Source organism: Callospermophilus lateralis, chromosome 11, assembly GCF_048772815.1.
Source record: "Callospermophilus lateralis isolate mCalLat2 chromosome 11, mCalLat2.hap1, whole genome shotgun sequence".
Lineage (NCBI taxonomy): Eukaryota > Metazoa > Chordata > Mammalia > Rodentia > Sciuridae > Callospermophilus > Callospermophilus lateralis.
Genome location: NC_135315.1, coordinates 48,637,118 through 48,655,188, shown reverse-complemented (window position 1 = coordinate 48,655,188; position 18,071 = coordinate 48,637,118). Strand labels below are relative to the sequence as shown.

Here is an 18,071-nt window from a genome sequence, read left to right as displayed (position 1 = left end):
CAAGATCAGGACAACAGCTGAATCTGAATTTGGTGAGAGCTTATTCTACTTCAGATATGGCAACTTCTTGCCGGGTCCTCCTACTGGGGCAAGGGCCAGAGAGAGTGGAGCCCTCATGACTTGATGGCTTTCCCAAAGCCTAACTCATTAATACCATAACACTGGATATCAGATTCCAACATAGGAATTTTAAAAGGATACAGACATTCAGACCATAGCATTGAACTCCAAAAGAAAGGGAAAAGGAAACTCTCATAATCTGCAGGTACACAAGGATACATTTAGATAATCATAAAGAATCTACACTTAAATTATTTTAAAAATTTAAGTGACGTTAGTAAGATTTCTGGATGCCAAAAATAGGCCAAATATTCTCTTTTGTTAAAAGTCAAATGTAACCAGATTGCTGGGCATCGTGGTGCATGCCTGTAATCCCAATGACTCAGGAGGCTGAGGCAGGAGGATTGCAAGTTTGAGGTCAGTGTTAGAAACTTAGCCTCTGAATCTTGTCTCATAAGATAAAAAAAAAAAAAAAAAAAATGTCTAGGAATGTAGCTTGGTGGTAGAATTCCCTTGGGTTCAATTCCCAATATACACAAAAAAAGCATTAAATAGATACCAGAAGGATTACAAGTTTGAGTTTATAGAGGTTATTTTATGTAATGGTAAAAGTTTATCATCATTATAAACATGATGTAATAGTCATGAGTTCTTTACATAGAAATTATTATGCAGCAAAATATAAAATATTGATAGAAATGCAAGTGAAGTGGAGTACTTCAGTACCTTTTGAGACACTTCCCTCAGCCTAAGAATTGAAAAATACAGTCAATAAACTCGATTTAAGAGATGAATATTTAGAATTGTGTACATCTCAAATAGAGAATATACATTGAAAAGTGCCCATGGAACCTCTCTATAAAAATCAATCATGTACATGCCTTTTCTATGACCCAGCAATTCCATTCCCAAGCATACACTGGACAGAAAAACATACATGCCCACCGAGTTTACCACAGTGTTCACAGCAGCATTTTAAATAAGAGTTCCCAACTGAAGTTGGTGCAGGTGGCACACACCTGTAATCTCAGAGGCTCAGGAAGTTGAGGCAGGAGGATTGTGAGTTTGAGGCCAGTCTCAGCAACTTAGCAAGACCCTGTCTTAAAATAAAAAATAAAAAGGGCTGGGGATGTGATTCAGTGGTAGAGTACCCTTGGATTCAACCCCAGCACACCCCTGCCCTGCCAAAAAAGAAAAAAAGATTCTATAATATGGATAAACGTTGAGAGCAATATGCTCACTGAAAAGACAATCACAAAACACCACATAGTATATTATCCCATTTATATAAAATGCCCAGAATAGGAAAATCTGTAGACATAAGGTAGATTAGTGGGTTGCTGGGGCCGAGTGGGGGCTGGAGGGGGTGGGGATGGTGACTGCTAATGGGTTCATGATTTCTTTTGGAATATTTTATTTTAAAAAATTGATTGTGATGATGATTACACGATTCTGTGAATATACTAAAAAACATTGACTGTATACTTTAAGTGGGTGGATTGTATAGGATGTTGATATTTTCTGAATAAAGCTAATACAACATTTACATATATAAATATGACCTCAACAAAACTTATACATAAATACATAATAATTTTGTATGTATAATACAATATATATTTTATATGCACATCATAATGCATATTTTTTATAATTTATATACAATCTAATTATATATGCACACATAGGTGGCTGGATGTGGAAAACTGGTGCCCCGCATTCACTCTACTCTCCCCTCCATGTGCTGCATTCCCCTGCAGCTAGGATTTCAGATGTGCTGCTCCTCTAACAATCCAAAGCCTGGCAAGAAATTTCCAAGAAAGGTAGAGGGCAGAGTCTGGGCATCCCTCTGCTTTCTGTTGGCTTTGGATTTTCCTGAGTCCAGCATCAGCAGAGGTACCAGTGTCTTGTCAGCAGTTTGTCATGACATGTGCATAGAGCTTTTCCTTTATTCCTTTTTATTCTTTTTTCTTCTGGCTTGCTTTATTGCTGTGAATCTTCCTGCTCCCCTACCTGGCCCTCTGCATCCTCACCCACCCTTACCCACAGCCCCACAGTCCCTTCTTCCTGTCAAGGGTAAGTCCACTCAACCTTCCATGATGTTCCTCCATAGCATTCCTACTTTTCCTTCCTTCCTTCCTTCCTTCCTTCCTTCCTTCCTTCCTTCCTTCCTTCCTTCCTTTCTTTCTCTCTCTTTGTTTTCCTCCCTCCCGCCCTCCCTTCCTTCCTTCCTTCCTTTCTTTCTTTCTTCTCCTCCTCCTTCTTCTAACTGTCCATCTTCCCGTGACATATAAAAGTGGCCATATCTCTCCCATTATAAAAGTCAACCAACCAACAACCAACAACAAAAGTCCTTTGAATCTGCAGCCATTTTAAGTCCACCTCATTCATATATATATATATTTTTTTCCCTCCCCCTTGTAATCAAACATCTGAAGAGAGTAGTCTGGTCTAGGTGCTGCTTCTCTGCATCACTTCCCATTCTCTCCTTACCTTGCTGCAAGGTGGCTTGTGCCTCCACCACTCCAGTGAACCACACGGGCCATTTGACAATGACCTTGTTGCCCAGACTCATCCACCTGTCAATCAGTACTGTGGCCCTCTCCCTCCTTCATGATGCCCTTTTGGTCCTTGATTTCTGTGGGTTTCCTCTGGCTTGGTTTATCCTCCTTCCTTAGATGCACCTTTTCTGTTTTTTCTTTTTTTCTTTTTTTTTCGATCAGCATGTCTTTCTCCTCCCACCTACTTGAAGCTGGTGTTTTCCAGGACTCTACTCGAGACTGCTTTTTTTCAGGGTGTATCTTCTCCCTCTAGGAATCATTATTAGATGACTTCTACCTCTCTATTTCCAGCAGATCCACTCTCCTGATCTCTGTGGAGGAAATTAATTGTCTGACAGCAGGTGACTCTGATCCAACCAGTCAAAAATGAATCTTCACCGACTTGTCTTCTTTACCTTCATTCACCTCCATCTCTCAGATCCATCTTTATCTCAGCAGATGACACCACCAGTCACTAGTCACCCAAGCCAGAAATCTGGAAGTCACATTGGCCTGTCCGTCTTCCTTCCACCTTTATTCATTGAGCAAGTGTTTGTTAAGCACCTACTACATGTAAGACATCATTCCAATGCTCTGAACCAAAAATGGTCTCTGCTCTAATAGAGTTTATACTCTAATGGGGGAGAGAAGAGGCTAACAAAAAGTATAGTTATGCTCTATCAGGCCATAGGAGGAGTTATAAAAATAAAGCCTGGAAGATGGTTGTGAATTACGCATGGGGATGCTATTTGTACAGGGCAAGCAGAAAAAGTCTTCTCATAAGATGGCATTATTTAGAGATCTGAAGGAAGTGAGGGAGACACCCACATGGATATCTCTGGAGAGAATGTTCTAGGATGAAAACACTGTACTTGCAAAGGTCCTGAGGTGGAAGTAGCCATGGCAGGCGACAGGATCAGGAAGGAAGAGCAGCAGGAGTAGAGTGGACAGGGCAATTAGGAGGCCAAATCATGGGGTGCTGTGACCATTTTAAGGACCTTCACTTTGTGGAACATAGGGCAGAAAATCAGGGGAGGATGTTAGCAGAGAAGTGGCATGATGTGGCTTGTTTTAAAAGGTTGTTTCTGGAGGCTGTGCTGTGGATATCCTAAAGGTGGATAAGTGTGGAGGCAGGGAGATCAGTTAGAAATCCAGGGACAGTGTCTGTGATTGCATTGGTCCCCGCAGAAGTGATGGGAGGAGTCACCTTATGGGTATATTTAGAAGGCAGAGCCCACAGGATTGCTGCTGATGGGTTGGGAGTCTGGGTGTTCAAAAGAGTCAAGAATAACTCCAAGTTTTTTCGGCCTCAGCAATTAGAGACACAGACTTGCTATTTACTACCATGGGAGAGATGTCAGAAGAGCGGTTTATGCTGGGCAAGAGCATCCTGGAGTTATTTTGGACATGTTAAGTGTGAAATGTTCCTAAGGAATTCAAGTAGGCAATCAGAGGTGCAAATCTGGCATTCATGAGAGAGGCATGGACTGACCCGGAGACAAAAATGTGGGAGATGTCACCGGGGATAGTGTCTAAAGCCCTGGGGCTGGATGAAATCTGGAACTGAGCCCCTGGGACACTCCAATATTTGGAGTGTGAAGTGACCTAGTAAAAGAGACCAAGAAGAAGCCACCAGGAAGGTACAAAGAAAGCCAGGGAGCATGGTCTCTGGGAGGCAAGTGGAGGAGCTGGTAAGAGCGAGCAGGTGAGGTCAGGACTGAGAGTCGGCCATGAGAGCCAGCCACGTAGAGGTCATGGTGACCTTGACATCTAAGTAGAATTACAAGGCTGAAATCCAGACTGGAATAGGTTCAAGAGAGAATGGGTGGGGGGGTGGTGAGGAGAGAATGGAATGGGAAGTATAGAGGACTCTTCTTGGACCTTTGCTTTGAAGGCCACGAGGAAACGGCTTTCCCTGGTGAGGGATGAGAGTGTAAGGGAGAGAGGGTTCTCTGGGGATGGAGATGTGACTGAATATTTGTATACTGTTGAGAATCTTTCAGTAAAGGGAAAAATTTGTCAAACAGTGTCTTTCTTTTAAATATTTACACCAGCTGGTAATAGTAGCATGTAACTGTTAATTCTAGTAACTTGGGAGGCTGAGGAAGGAGGATCACGAGTTTGAAGTCAGCCTGAGCAACTTAGTGAGACCCTGTCTAAAAACAAACAAACAAACAAACAACAACAACAAAAAAAACACACACACACAATGTTGAGGATGTAGCTCAGTGCTAGAATTCCCTTGAGATCCATTCCCAGTACCAAAAAATAATAAGAGTGCCTCTTTTCCTTCGGTGTGCCACCGGAAGATCCTGGTGTCACCATGGGCCACCACCCCTCCTGGTGCTACCTGTATTGTAAAAACAAGCCGTACCCAAAGTCTCTTTTCTGCTGGGGTATCCCTGATGCCAAAATCCGCATCTTTGACCTTGGACAGAAAAAGGCAAAAGTGGATGAGTTCCAACCTGTGGCCACACGGTGTCTGATGAATATGAGCAGCTATCCTCTGAAGCCTTGGAGGCTGCCGGGATTTGTGACAAGTACATGGTAAAATCTGTGGCAAAGATGGCTTTCATATCCGAGTGCGGCTCCACCCCTTCCATGTCATCCGTATCAACAAGGTGTTGTCCTGTGCTCTGACTGACAGATCCAGACAGGTATGCAGGTGCCTTGGGAAACCCCAGGCACAATGGCCAGGGTTCACATTGGCCAAGTCATCATGTCCATCCGTACCAAGCTGCAGAACAAGGAACATGTGATTGAGGCCTTATGCAGGGCCAAGTTCAAGATCCCTGGCTGCTAGAAGATCCACATCTCAAAGAAGTGGGGCTTTACCAAGTTTAATGCTGATGAATTGGAAGACATGGTGGCTGAGAAGCGGCTCATTCCCGATGACTGTGGGGTCATATATATCCCCAACTGTGGTCCCCCGGACCAGTGGCGGGCCCTGCACTCATGAGGGCTTCCACTGTGCTCTCCCCTCTTACTCTCACACATACCAATAAATTTTGTATTGTGTCAATAATAATAATAATAACAACAACAACAATTATTATTATTATTATTATTATTATTATTATTATTATTATTTCTGGGCATGTTGGTGCAAGCTTGTAATCTCAGTGGTTCCGAGGCTGAGGAAGAAGGATCACAAGTTCAAAGTCAGCCTCAACAACTTAATGAGGCCCTAAGCAACTCAGTGAGACGTTGTCTCTAGAAAAAATACAACAAAGAGATGGTGAGGTGGCTCAGTGGTTAAGTGCCCCTGAGTTCAATCCCCAGTAAAAAAAAAAAAAAAAAAAAAAAAAAAAAAAATTACCTAATTAAATTCAGAGGATGAGAACTTTATAGTGTCTTTAATAATGATGTGCAGTGTACCATAAAAATTTTGTTGATGCAAAGATATCCCTCACATATACACACATTTTTATCTTTTCTATTGATGAGTGTAGCTAGAAAAGAAAAAAAAAAGGACTTTGGAAGAGCAGTGTATGCCATTCAGCAAGAAGAGAATTAATAAATAGAGCAAAGGGGAGAATTTGAAACTTCATTCAGTCCAAAGGAAACTGTGGATTTAGATTTGTCATTCAAGGCCACTATTACTATTTAGTGACACTAAACTTTGGACCCAATGTCAATTTAGGAAAAGAATCAAAGTCCACATTTTAATACAGACATCATTTATATACACAGTGATAAAAGGAAACTTGCTTAACTTAAAAACACACAATACAGTCTTTTCATTTCTGCTCTCTAACTGAACTGCCTCCCACTGCCCCCCCCCGCCCAAAAAAGGATAGTTTTAGAAGGAATTAACTTTGCAGTGAGACATTAGCTGTTCTTATTTTGTCTGAGACATATTTTTCCTTTATGACTTGAGCCTCATTTAAAAAACTATGTTTGAGGGGCTGGGGTTGTGGCTCAGCAGTAGAGTGCTTGCCTAGCACATGCGAGGAGCTGGGTTCGATCCTCAGCACCACATAAAAATACATAAATAGATAAATTAATTAATTAAAGATATTGTGTCCAACCACAACTAAAAACAATTTTTGAAAAACCTTGTTTGAGGAGATAAATATGGTTAAGTTGATTTAAATATACAGTGTATACACATATAATAATATATCACTACCTCATGTATCAGTTTAAATTTAAAAATAAATATGAAGTTGATACTTTTTAACATGTATCCAATGAACAAATAAAAAAAAAAACTTTAAAGTATCCAATGGAATCTAAGCAACACTTGTTTTAATACTTGCCATTATTCACTTTAAAAATGCCAAGACTCTTCCTTAACAGACCAAAATTTTTGTAGTTGTTTCTTCTTATTTATCTTGTCTTTCCATTCCATGGAACCCATAAAACTTCTGTCAAGGGCTGGGAATATAGCTTGGTGGTAGGGCACTTACTTAGCATGTGCAAAGCCCTGGGTTCAATTCTTCGCACTCCTCCCCCCCCAAAAAAAAACCCCGAAAACCTTTGTTACCTATTTTAAATTAGAAACCTTCTATTGTTTTCCTAATCATATTTTACTGTAATAAAACTATGTGCATAAATTGAAATATTGATATTTTACATTTTCTTATGACAATCAAACTCCAAGTATGAACATTTTTCCTGCTTTTCTTACTGGGGTCAAGCTTCTGGGCTCCTTCAATTCAAGTATTCAAAGTTTATTCACAGCTGGCCCTGAAGGGGACACATGGGGGCGGTGCCTCCAAGCTCCATCTCTTTCTGGGTTCAGGAAAGGAGACTCTTGCTTGGATTTTTTTTTTTTTTTTTTTTTTTTGAGACAGGGTCTCACTAAGTCGCTTAGGTTCCTTGGGATTTGGATCTCCTATGGTTAGCTACTACAGAAGGGAATTATGAAGATTATTCAAGTTGGGTGAATATAGAGATTTCATACCTGTAATGCTAGTGACTCCGGAGGCTGAGGCAGGAGGATCGAAAGTTCGAGGGCAGCCTGGGCAAGCAATTTAGTGAAACCATCTCAAAATTAATTAATTAATTAATTAATTAATTAAAAAGACTGAGGATGTAGCTCAGTGGTAGAGCCCTCCTGAGTCTGATCCGCAGTGCCCTTCCACCCCCAAACATTTTAGGTGAGGTCTGTCCTCAAAATTTAGATTATTCAGGGGAGGCCTCTCCTTAGAGTTTGGAATACAAGGTAAAAAGGGAGGAATACCAAAGGATTAGGAAGGAAAGGTGAGAGCAATCCTGCCAAGGACAGCTTCCAGAAGGGGCTGCCCCTACTAGGGTGAGCTATTCTAACAACAATTATTAGTACACATTGGACCAAAGCAGTGTAAGTATAACATGGATTCTGACAAATAATTATATATAAAAAGTACCCCCCGCCAAAAAAAGTAACCTTTGATTTGAAAGTCAGCTCGGTCAGGTTAGCAGGGCTTTGGTGTTTCCATTTAGTCATGGGTGAGTGTTTTTTTATTACTAGGAGGAAGCAGGACTCAGCACCAAGTCTGTTCCTTATTTTCTGCTATAGATATAAACCATGAGAAATCTTTAAATTAATAGACAGGAATGTAAGAAGTTTTTAAGATCTGAAATGCACCCCCAAAGCTCATATATTGAAGGCTGGGTACCCAAAGCAGCAGTGTTTAGAGGAAGGGCCTATGGGAGGTGACTGAATCCCATAGGCTTTGACCTCATCGATTGATTAATCCATTGATGGACTCATAGCTGAATGGGTTATTGTGATGTGGTGCTTTAAATATACTTTTGTCAAAAACTAGGAGGGGGCTGGGAATGTGGCTCAAGCGGTAGCTCGCTTGCCTGGCATGCACGGGGTGCTAGGTTCGATCCTCAGCACCACATAAAAATAAAGATGTTGTGTCCACCGAAAACTAAAAAATAAATATTAAAAAAAATTCTCTCTCTCTCTCTCTCTCTCTCTCTCTTAAAAAAACAAAACAAAACTAGGAGGTAGGGTCTAGTTGGGGAAGTAGGTCATTGGGGGCATGCTCTTGAAGGTGATATTTTGTCCCCATTTCCTCTCTTTCTCCTTGTTGGCTGCTGGGAGGTGAGCAGCTTTGCTCCACTAAGCTCTTCTGCCATGATGCTCTGCTTCACCACAGGCCCAGAAACAATCATCTGGTCAATCGAGAACTAAAACCATGAGCCAAAATAAATCTTTCCTCCTTTAAGTTGATTTTCTCAGGTATTTTGTCACAGGATACAAAGTTGACTACCAAAATCATGTTGTTTTTAATATTTTATTGCTCAACAACTTGATTGGGTCCTCATTCCATTTTGTCGACAGCAAGGACTTAAAAATAAACTGACTTGGAAAAGCATTTGTTGCTCAGTTGTCAGAGGTATTTTCGTGTTCAACTTTTAGAAAGTATATTGTCTTAGTCTGTTTTGGGGACTGTAACAAAATTCCATAAACTGGTTATCTTATGAATAACAGATTTTTTCCCCCCTCATAGTTTTAGATGCTGAGAAGTCCAAGATCAAGGTAGATCTGGTATCTGGTAAGGACTTGATTTCTGGTCTACAGATGACTCCTTCTAGCTGTGTCCTCACATGGGGGAAGGGGCAATTGACTTATGGTGTGTCTTTTATAATAGTTCTAATCCCATTCATGGGAATCACTCTCATGACATAATCATCTCCCACAGGTCCTACCTTCTCATATAATCACCCTGGGGATTAGGATTTCAGCATATAAATGTTAGGGAGACACAATCATTCTTACTATTGCATACACCAGTCTTTATTAATATCTTCAAATAATAACTAACACTGGTGTGTGTGTGTGTGTGTGTGTGTGTGTGTGTGTGTGTTTTGGTTAGGATATGGTTAACACTAGGTTACAGGTACAGTGTAACTAAATATATCACTGGCATGTGTGTGTGTGTATGTGTGTGTGTGTGTGTGTGTGTGTGTGTTTTACTGGGGATTGAACCTAGGTTCTGTACAATATAGGCAGTGCTCTACTACTGAGATATATCCCCAGCATCTTTTAAGATACAGTATATTCAGGAAAACTTAGGAAAATGAAAATATTGTTACTTTCAATACATCATGGCCAATAGAATAAAAAGTTTTCTGTTATCATGTGCTTTAAATATACTTTTGTCAAAACCTTGGAGCTACTAATTTAGCTTAGTCCACTTATAAGAAGCATCCTCTTATAAAAGCTAATGGGTAAAGTTAGTCATAATTATCAAGTTAATTATTAAATCAGACATACTTTTATCAATAAAAAGTCTGATTTCATTTTCCAATTTGATTAAATATGTTAATTTGCATCCCTATGACCATCATCTGCAAATTCATATAACTCATAGAATTGAACTTGTGTAACTCATGTGAGTTGGTCCCATTTCCACATGCATCCCTCTAAAGATGTGCAAAAGCAACTCCCTAGACTTAATAATATGTATCATGGATGGTAGATTTTACTATTTGCTCACAATTATTAATCTGCTCCACCTTTTCCATCCTTCCTGATAGAGGAGACTATTTCCCCACCCTGTTGACTTTGAACTTGGCCATGGGACTTGCTTTGACTACTAGAAGGTGAGAGATGGGAAGTGCAGGAACCTCAACAGAGGTTTTTAGAGATACTGCAAATTCCCATCAGCCCTCTGGGCACTTACTCTCTGTTGTGAGAACAATGTGTTCCCCAAGTGCATTTGCTTCCTCAGCCTGGGTGAAGTACATTCAGAATGAGAATATGGAGCTGCCCACCATCCACCCACAGCCAGGACGCAGAGTTCCAGACTTCTAGATGATCCGAAGTGCTCATGCAAATATTTGTCATAAGTCAAATCTGGGGGAAGTTAATGTCAACATCCAGTACCTGACTTTTTAGCAACCAAGGTTTGTTTACAAATAAAACAGCATTCCCAAGTTAAAGCATGAAAAACAATAATTAGACCGCTCTTGTGATCAGTCATTGTCGCAGTCCTATCCAAAAAAATATTCCCGCACTATTCCCAAATAAGTGTGAATAAGCTCAAATGGAAGTCCCAAAGTCTATGTTGCCTGTCACCCAATGGGGTTGAATCACACCCATCTGTTTGTTGTAACCCTACCCTTTGCCCTTTTTTGGATAGAATGTTCCATGGATAGCTCCCCCCATTAATAAAACCCGGGTTCGAGGCATACTCCCTCTCTTTGTTGCCTAAGACAATGTATATTGTCTTAGACAATATACATACCATCTGTGTGTCTTTGCATGTCACAATCTTATCAGCAATGCCATTTTCTTAGCTGTTAATATTGATCATTAAATAGGAACTGGGAAAGTATTGGATTCAGCTGTGTAAAGTATATTTGATTTACCACAATTTAAAAATGTTTTTTTTTTATTTTGAAATAGTTTGACTCATAAGGAGTTACAAAAATAGTACAAAGAGTTCCCATGTAGCATTCCCCCGATTTCCCCAATGACGATATCTCAATGACCACAGTGAATTATTAAAAATAATAACACTAGTCAGGTGTGGTGGTGCACATCTGTAATCTCAGCTACTCAGGCAGGAGGATCACAAGTTCCAGGACAGGCTGGGCAACTTAGCAAAATAAAATATTTTAAAAAAGGGCTGGAGGAACCAGTCTATGTGACCACCGATGCATGAATTGACAAAGAACATGTGGTACATATACACAGTGGAGTTTTATTCAGCCATAAAGAAAAATGAAATTTTGTCTTTTGTAGGGAAGTAGGTGGAACTTGAGAAAATTATGTCAAGTGAAATTCAGAAAGACAAGGGTCATATGTTTTCTCTCATTTGAAAGCTAGAGAGGAAAAAGGAAAAGAAAGGTGGGGGAATCTCATGAAAATCAAAGGGAGATTGTCAGGGGCTGCCCTGGACAGGAGCTATGCACATACCTTTGAGCCCTGAGTAAAGAGGTACCGGACTGGTATTGCACCCATTGCAATGCAAATGGTGAAGCTCTGATTCAATGGGGTTGAATCACACCCACCTGTTTGTTGTAACCCTACCCTTTGCCCTTTTTTGGATAGAATGTTCCATGGATAGCTCCCCCCATTAATAAAACCCGGGTTCGAGGCATGCTCCCTCTCTTTGTTGCCTGCCTTGCCTCCTTTGTGGGAACTGGGTCAGAGGGGCCGTCACAGAATCCAAAGAAAAAGGTATTTCTCTGTCATTATTTCATGCCAGCCCAGTTCACCTGGAGTGACCCTGACTGGTTATGTCGGGCCAGGAGATCAGTAGCCTAGCGGAAAGGGACCAGGGGAGAGGGGAGAGGAGGAAAAGGGAAACACTGGGGAGTGACATTGGCCAAATTATATGGTATATTGTGTGAACGTAAATATCACCATTATAAACAACTATAATGCACCAATAAAAAAATGGGAAAAAAGATTTTTTTTTTTTTAAACAGGAGTGCGAATGTATCTCAGTGGTAGAGTACCCCTGGTTTCAATTCTCAGTACCACCACCACCACCACAACAACAACAACAACAATAAAGAAAACAAATGAAGTTTGAGGAGAATTTAATGAAGAAATGCTTAATTAAATCACTACATTGATTTTTCTATGATATGTTATCAAAAAAATAATATCTAATTTTAAAGGACTTTTTTCTTTGTTCTCCCTTTAAGATGAGATAAAATCAAGCTTAAAAAATTAGATATGCTTATCAGCCGGGCGTGGTGGTGCATGCCTGTAATCTCAGCATCTCATTTCAGAGGCTGAGACAGGGGGCTCCTGAGTTCAAAGTCAGCCTCGGCAACCATGAGGTGCTAAAGTAACTCAGTGAGACCCTGTCTCTAAAGAAAATACAAAATAGGACTGGAGATGTGGCTCAGTGGTGGAGAGCCCCTGAGTTCAATCCCCAGTAACCTCCCCCCCCCAATTAGATATGGTTAATGAGGATGAAATATTATACAATGTATACATGTATTGAAATATCATATCACATGTTGTCCCAGAAATATGAACAATTTTGCTGGGCATGGTGGCTCATGCCTGCAATCCCAGTGGTTTAGGAGATTGAGGCAGGAGGATCACAAGTTCAAAGACAGCCTCAGCAAAGGCCAGACACTAAGCAACTCAGTGAGACCCTGTCTCCAAATAAAATACAAAAAAGGGCTGGGGATGTGACTGAGTGAAAACGTACCCCTGAAATCAATCCCTGGTACCAAAAAAAAAAAAAAAAAAAAAAAAGAACAATTTTTATGTATCAGTTAAAGATAAATTTAAAGTAAAATAACATGAAACCAGGAAATTGATGTTGGTATAGATAGTACTACCAATGCAACTAGAGATCTTACTTAGATTTAGTAGGTTTTAATGTACAATTGGTGTGTGCGTATATGTTTATAATATTATAGAAATCTATGAAAATTATAGATTTAAGTGACCATCACAATAATCAGCCTTCACTACAGTTTGATTATCACAAAGAGACTCACTCTGGTTGTCTTTTTTATAAAAAAGACTAATGAGATGACAAATCTCATCCCTGGCAAACACCGGTCCATTCCACCTCCCTCTGATTTTGTCACTTGCAATACATTGTATAGATGGGATAATGCCACATGCAGCCTTTTGAGAGTGGCTTTTCCCATTCAGCATAATGCCCTTGAGATCCAACCAAGCATGTTATTTCTTTACTGCCAAGAAATAGTTCACTGTGTGGATGTACTGTAGTCTGTTGATCTACTCACTCATTAAGTACATGTGGGCCGTTTCTACTTTGGTTTGTAAATAAAACTGCTATAAATATACACATACAGGTTTTTGTGGTAATGCAAGTTTTCAGTTCTCTAGGATAAATATCCAGAAGTATAATGGCTGGGTCATATGGCAAATGTATATTTAACTTCTTAAGAAACGTGCCAAGCTGTTTTTCCAAGAGTTTGCACTACTTTATATTTCCACTATCAATATATGAGAGATCCAGATTTTTGCCAGTACTTAATATTGTCAGTGTTTTCTATTTTAGCCAGCCTGATTGGTGTGTATATGTACTATAATTTTTTAACAAAATTTGTTGATCTATGTCAAAATTTGTTGATCTATTTACCTAGCCAAATCAATGTGGAGTGTGGGGACTGACAAGCAAGCAAACTTAATGGAAGAAACAAACTTGGAATCCAACATCTATTTATCTCTCAACAATGCTTGAGCTATGGATATTTTAAGGCTATTCTATGGCTTTCAGTCTTTACACTGAGCAATGCCAATTTGTATGCATTTTCCAGAGTAAACTTTGGTGATCATATAAAAATAGTAAGTTTCCTTATACTGCTATTAATACTCTCAGCTTTTCTTATTAAAGAATCAGTGGGAGACTGGGGTTGTGACTCAGTGGTAGAGCACTTGCCTTGCATGCGTGAGGCACTGGGTTCAATCCTCAGTACCACAAAAAAATAAACAAATAAAACAAAGGCATACTGTCCATCTACAACTACCAAAAAACAACAAACAAAGAAAACACAAAAATAGCACTGAAGAATCAATGGGTAAAGTTTAGAAGCTGTTTTGTGAATTATGCTTTTTTCTCAATAGGTAGTTTTATATATCAATGATTTTGCTAGTGAGATGGCATGTAGGATTCCACAGAGCATCAATGTTTAGATCGAAACTCGATTTTGTTGTACTTGGAAATTTGTAAGATCGAAAAACTTTTACTAAATTTGTACCATATGAAGTTTGCTTTTTGAGAAATCACATCTGCCACCTTATCATAATCAAGATAATTAAATGAATTAATTCTCATAAATTTTTGTCAACATCCTCATTTCTATGTATTAGAAATTCAACCTTAGACTGGTGCATTTTCAAGTTTATTGCATGTGTTGCCAATTAATTCTAACCAGAAGGTAACAACTGCAAATTGAAACTGAAATTAAATTGATGAAACACACCACCCTTTAAAACTCTTGTATTGAAAAGTAGACTTTTTTAAAAAAATATCTTTTTAGTTATAGATGGACACAATACCTTTATTTTATTAATTATTTTTATGTGGTATGAGGGATCAAACCCAGTGCCTCATGCATGCTAGGCAAACGGTCTACCATTGAGCCACAACCCATCCCTGAAAAGTAGACTTTTACTAACTCAGTTTTAAGATTAAAATGATATTAAGTGATTCAGGTGAGGGTAAAAGTTGCATAACACAATTATTTACTATATGCCATTGTAATTAAATATCTCCAAATAATTTCATGACATAAATAACATATTTTCAACTAGGGAATAATTGCTTACTGAGTTTAAAAATACACTGTAATGTTTGTACTCACATTTTAAGGAATATTAAAAAGACAATTGAGAAATAAAATACAGGTTGCTAAAATGGCTGTACTACATCAAGATAAAATTATAAAGATATAATAAAATCACTTAATGGTAAATTATTGATACAAGATATAAATTAGCATATTCTTAATTTTTTCATTTGTTATAATGCAATGTAATATGCGATTAAAATTTTAAGTTATTTGTGAAGAAGGTGTAGGACCAAAAGCAGAGTATGAACTTGGTAAATAAAAGTGCATACATAAACTGATCGACCACATTCAGTTTTGGAGAATAATTAAATAAGACTCAATGCATAAAATCAGAAATACCCTTATTAATTAACAATAAATCATCATCAGCTTAGACACAACCATCCTAAGTCTAATTACAAAATAAACATCATCGACAACCTAAGATTTTGATGGGCACTGAGGGCCAACTATATGGAAATCTGAGCCCCAGCAACTTGGGAGGCTGAGGCAGGAGAGTAGCAAGTTCAAGGCCAGCACGGGCAACTTAGTGAGACCCTGTCTAAAAGAAAAAAGTGCTGGGGATGTAGTTGAGTGTCCCTGAGTTTAATCCCTAGCACTGTCAAAACAAAACAAAACAAATAAACAAAAAAAACCCACCATGACCAAATTTTCCGTATATGTATTAAACATATTTAATAAAAGTAAAATGTCTACATTGCTAAAACTAATTGACTCAGCAGCTGAAAGTTGTCATTGGAGAGTTTGTGTACTTGGCTGTATTATTGTTTCCAAATAAGCATGAGTCTGTTTCTAGGTTCTATCATACCTATTTTTAATATATCCTCATCCCAATAGTTAATGATTACATCAATTATTATAATTTTGTCATTCTGTGAAGTCTGATAGCATTTCCTCCCCTTCCTTTTCTCCAGAAGTGTCTTGACTGTTCTTGGCTACTTGCTATTCTGCTTGCATTTTAGACATCAAATAATCCTGTTGTGGTTTGGGTTGAAATTGAGTTGCATTTATAGATTCATTTTAGAGGAATGAATATTTATATAATGTTTGGTCTTCATATCCATGAACTTGGTACAACCTCTACATTTATTTAGCTTTTTGTTGTAGTACTTAAGTTTCCAACATTCCTGAACTAGTTTAGGATTTTTCTCAATAATCTTAATACTTTCTTTTTAATTTAGTGGTGATTTTGACTGGTCTTCACGGCTCCCTGGCAAATCATTACTTAGCCTTGAAGTCTCAGCTCAAATGCCAACTCTTCCTTGAAGCCTTCCTCTAGTATTTTAGGCAGACTTGGAGGATCTTTCTTCCAAGATCCCTGTCACCCAGAATATGTTGCATATAATTACAAGAGCAAATACTTACTGATTAATGACTATATACCAAAGTACTATGTTAAGCACTTTCTGAACATTAATCAGTCTTCAAAATAGCCATTTAAAATCAAAGTCGGTGCTATTCTTTCCATTTATGAGAAAACGAGGTCAGAGAAGGCTACCTGTCCCAGGCACATAGCCAGAATGAGATAGGGCTAGGATATGGATCCAGGCAGTCAATCTCGAGAGTACTTGCTCTATGTTATACCCCCTTTAAAGCAGTTGTATTATGTACCTAAGTGGTTCATTTGTGCACATTTGTACATCAAGAGAACAAGTTTTGAGTGTACACCCTGGATCAGGCACAGTAATAGACGCTGGCTGGACAGGCTGATGAAATAAATCTGACATTAAATAAAAATCACGCCCATAAACACAAAGGTACAACTTGTGCTAAGTGTCCCCTGGGGAAAGAGGGAGGGGGAACCCGGGGTTATACAAACGTGAATTACAAAAGGAGGAGCTTGGGGGAATGTGTGTTCTTGGGTACAGGTCACAGGGAAAGAGTCATGAACTTGATTCAAAATGTGTTGAGTTTTGGAGTCTGGAACATACATACGCTGTGAAAAATTGGAAACAGCGTGTGTTTCCTGTGGTGGTTGGGGAGACTGGTTCCAGAACCCCCAAGAATACCAAAATTTGTGGATGCTCAAGTCCCTTAAGTAATGCATAGTATTTGCATATAGTCTATACACATCCTCCCTATACTTTAATTCACTTTATACTTAATTTCACTTAAATTCTAGATTTCTTATAATACCTAATACAATGTAAATGTTTTGTAACAGCTATGTAAATAGCAGTGGGGTTATACTGTATGGTTTAAAGGACAACAAGGAAAAAAATCTGCACGTGTTCAATACAGACACAACCATCCTAAGTCTAATTACAAAATACACGTCAGCGACAACCTAAGATTTTGATGGGCACTGAGGGCCAACTATATGGAAATCTGAGTCTCAGGCATAATCACTAAGGAGCCGGCTTTGGTTATACCATGTGTAGTCCTCAAAAGGAAGCTCCCGAATGAGAAGGTAGAAGAGACACAAAGAAGAAATAGAGGTGGCTGTGTCTTTGCGTCCTTCAGTCTCCTTCACAGAATAGGTGCTCAGTCCAGCTTCATTGGCTGAATGAATGTTGGCAGCCGAACGAACGAATGACTCAGCGTAGCCTTAATTGTGACCCTTCCTCTCTAGATGCCTATATCCCTCCGTAAAATGGAAATAGCGACCCCGGTATGCGCCGGCAGCAGCGTCTCCCGGGGTTCAATGCCACTGCTCTTGGCTGCGTACACTTTGCCAAGAGGGGAGTCCGCTGGCTGCGCGCATGTCCGCTGGAGGGCGAAAGCCGTCCACACTGCTGGAGACAGTCATCTCGGCCCCCTTGGCGTTCCCTGGAGAGCGCTCAGGATGCCCTGGGTGAGCGCTGGGACTGCAGATGGGGTCTTGAGTCTGGAGTAGAGCCAACGCCTAGGGAAACCAGAGGATCCTGGTGGGGAGTGGGGGTGGCGATGCGGAGGGCAAGGCGCGCTGTCACCGTCCCTTCAAGAGACCCCTCCAGGATCGGCGTGGAAAAGGAGAGAGATTTCTCAGTTACATGTAACTGAGAAAATCAGAGGCCGGTGGAGACTTTCATCTAGGAACCACCCCCACCCCGCGCCCCCGCCAGAGCCCCGGAAAAAAGCAGGTGTGGATGAGGGAGGCGTCTGCACCCCAAAGCTGGTAGAATGCATGATCCCTACAGCCGGCTTAGCGCCCCGGGTTTGCGCCTCTGCGCAGGGCAGCGCAGGGCAGCGCAGGGCAGCGCAGGAAAGTCTCCGAGAGTTGTGAGGTGCCGGGGTCCAGTCCGAAGT

At 39.9% G+C, this 18,071-nt stretch overlaps 1 pseudogene; it reads left to right on the top strand.

Annotated features, from left to right (window-relative positions):
• Positions 1-4,923: 4,923 nt before the first annotated feature.
• Positions 4,924-5,559, top strand: LOC143410187 (large ribosomal subunit protein uL16-like; annotated as a pseudogene).
• Positions 5,560-18,071: the final 12,512 nt, after the last annotated feature.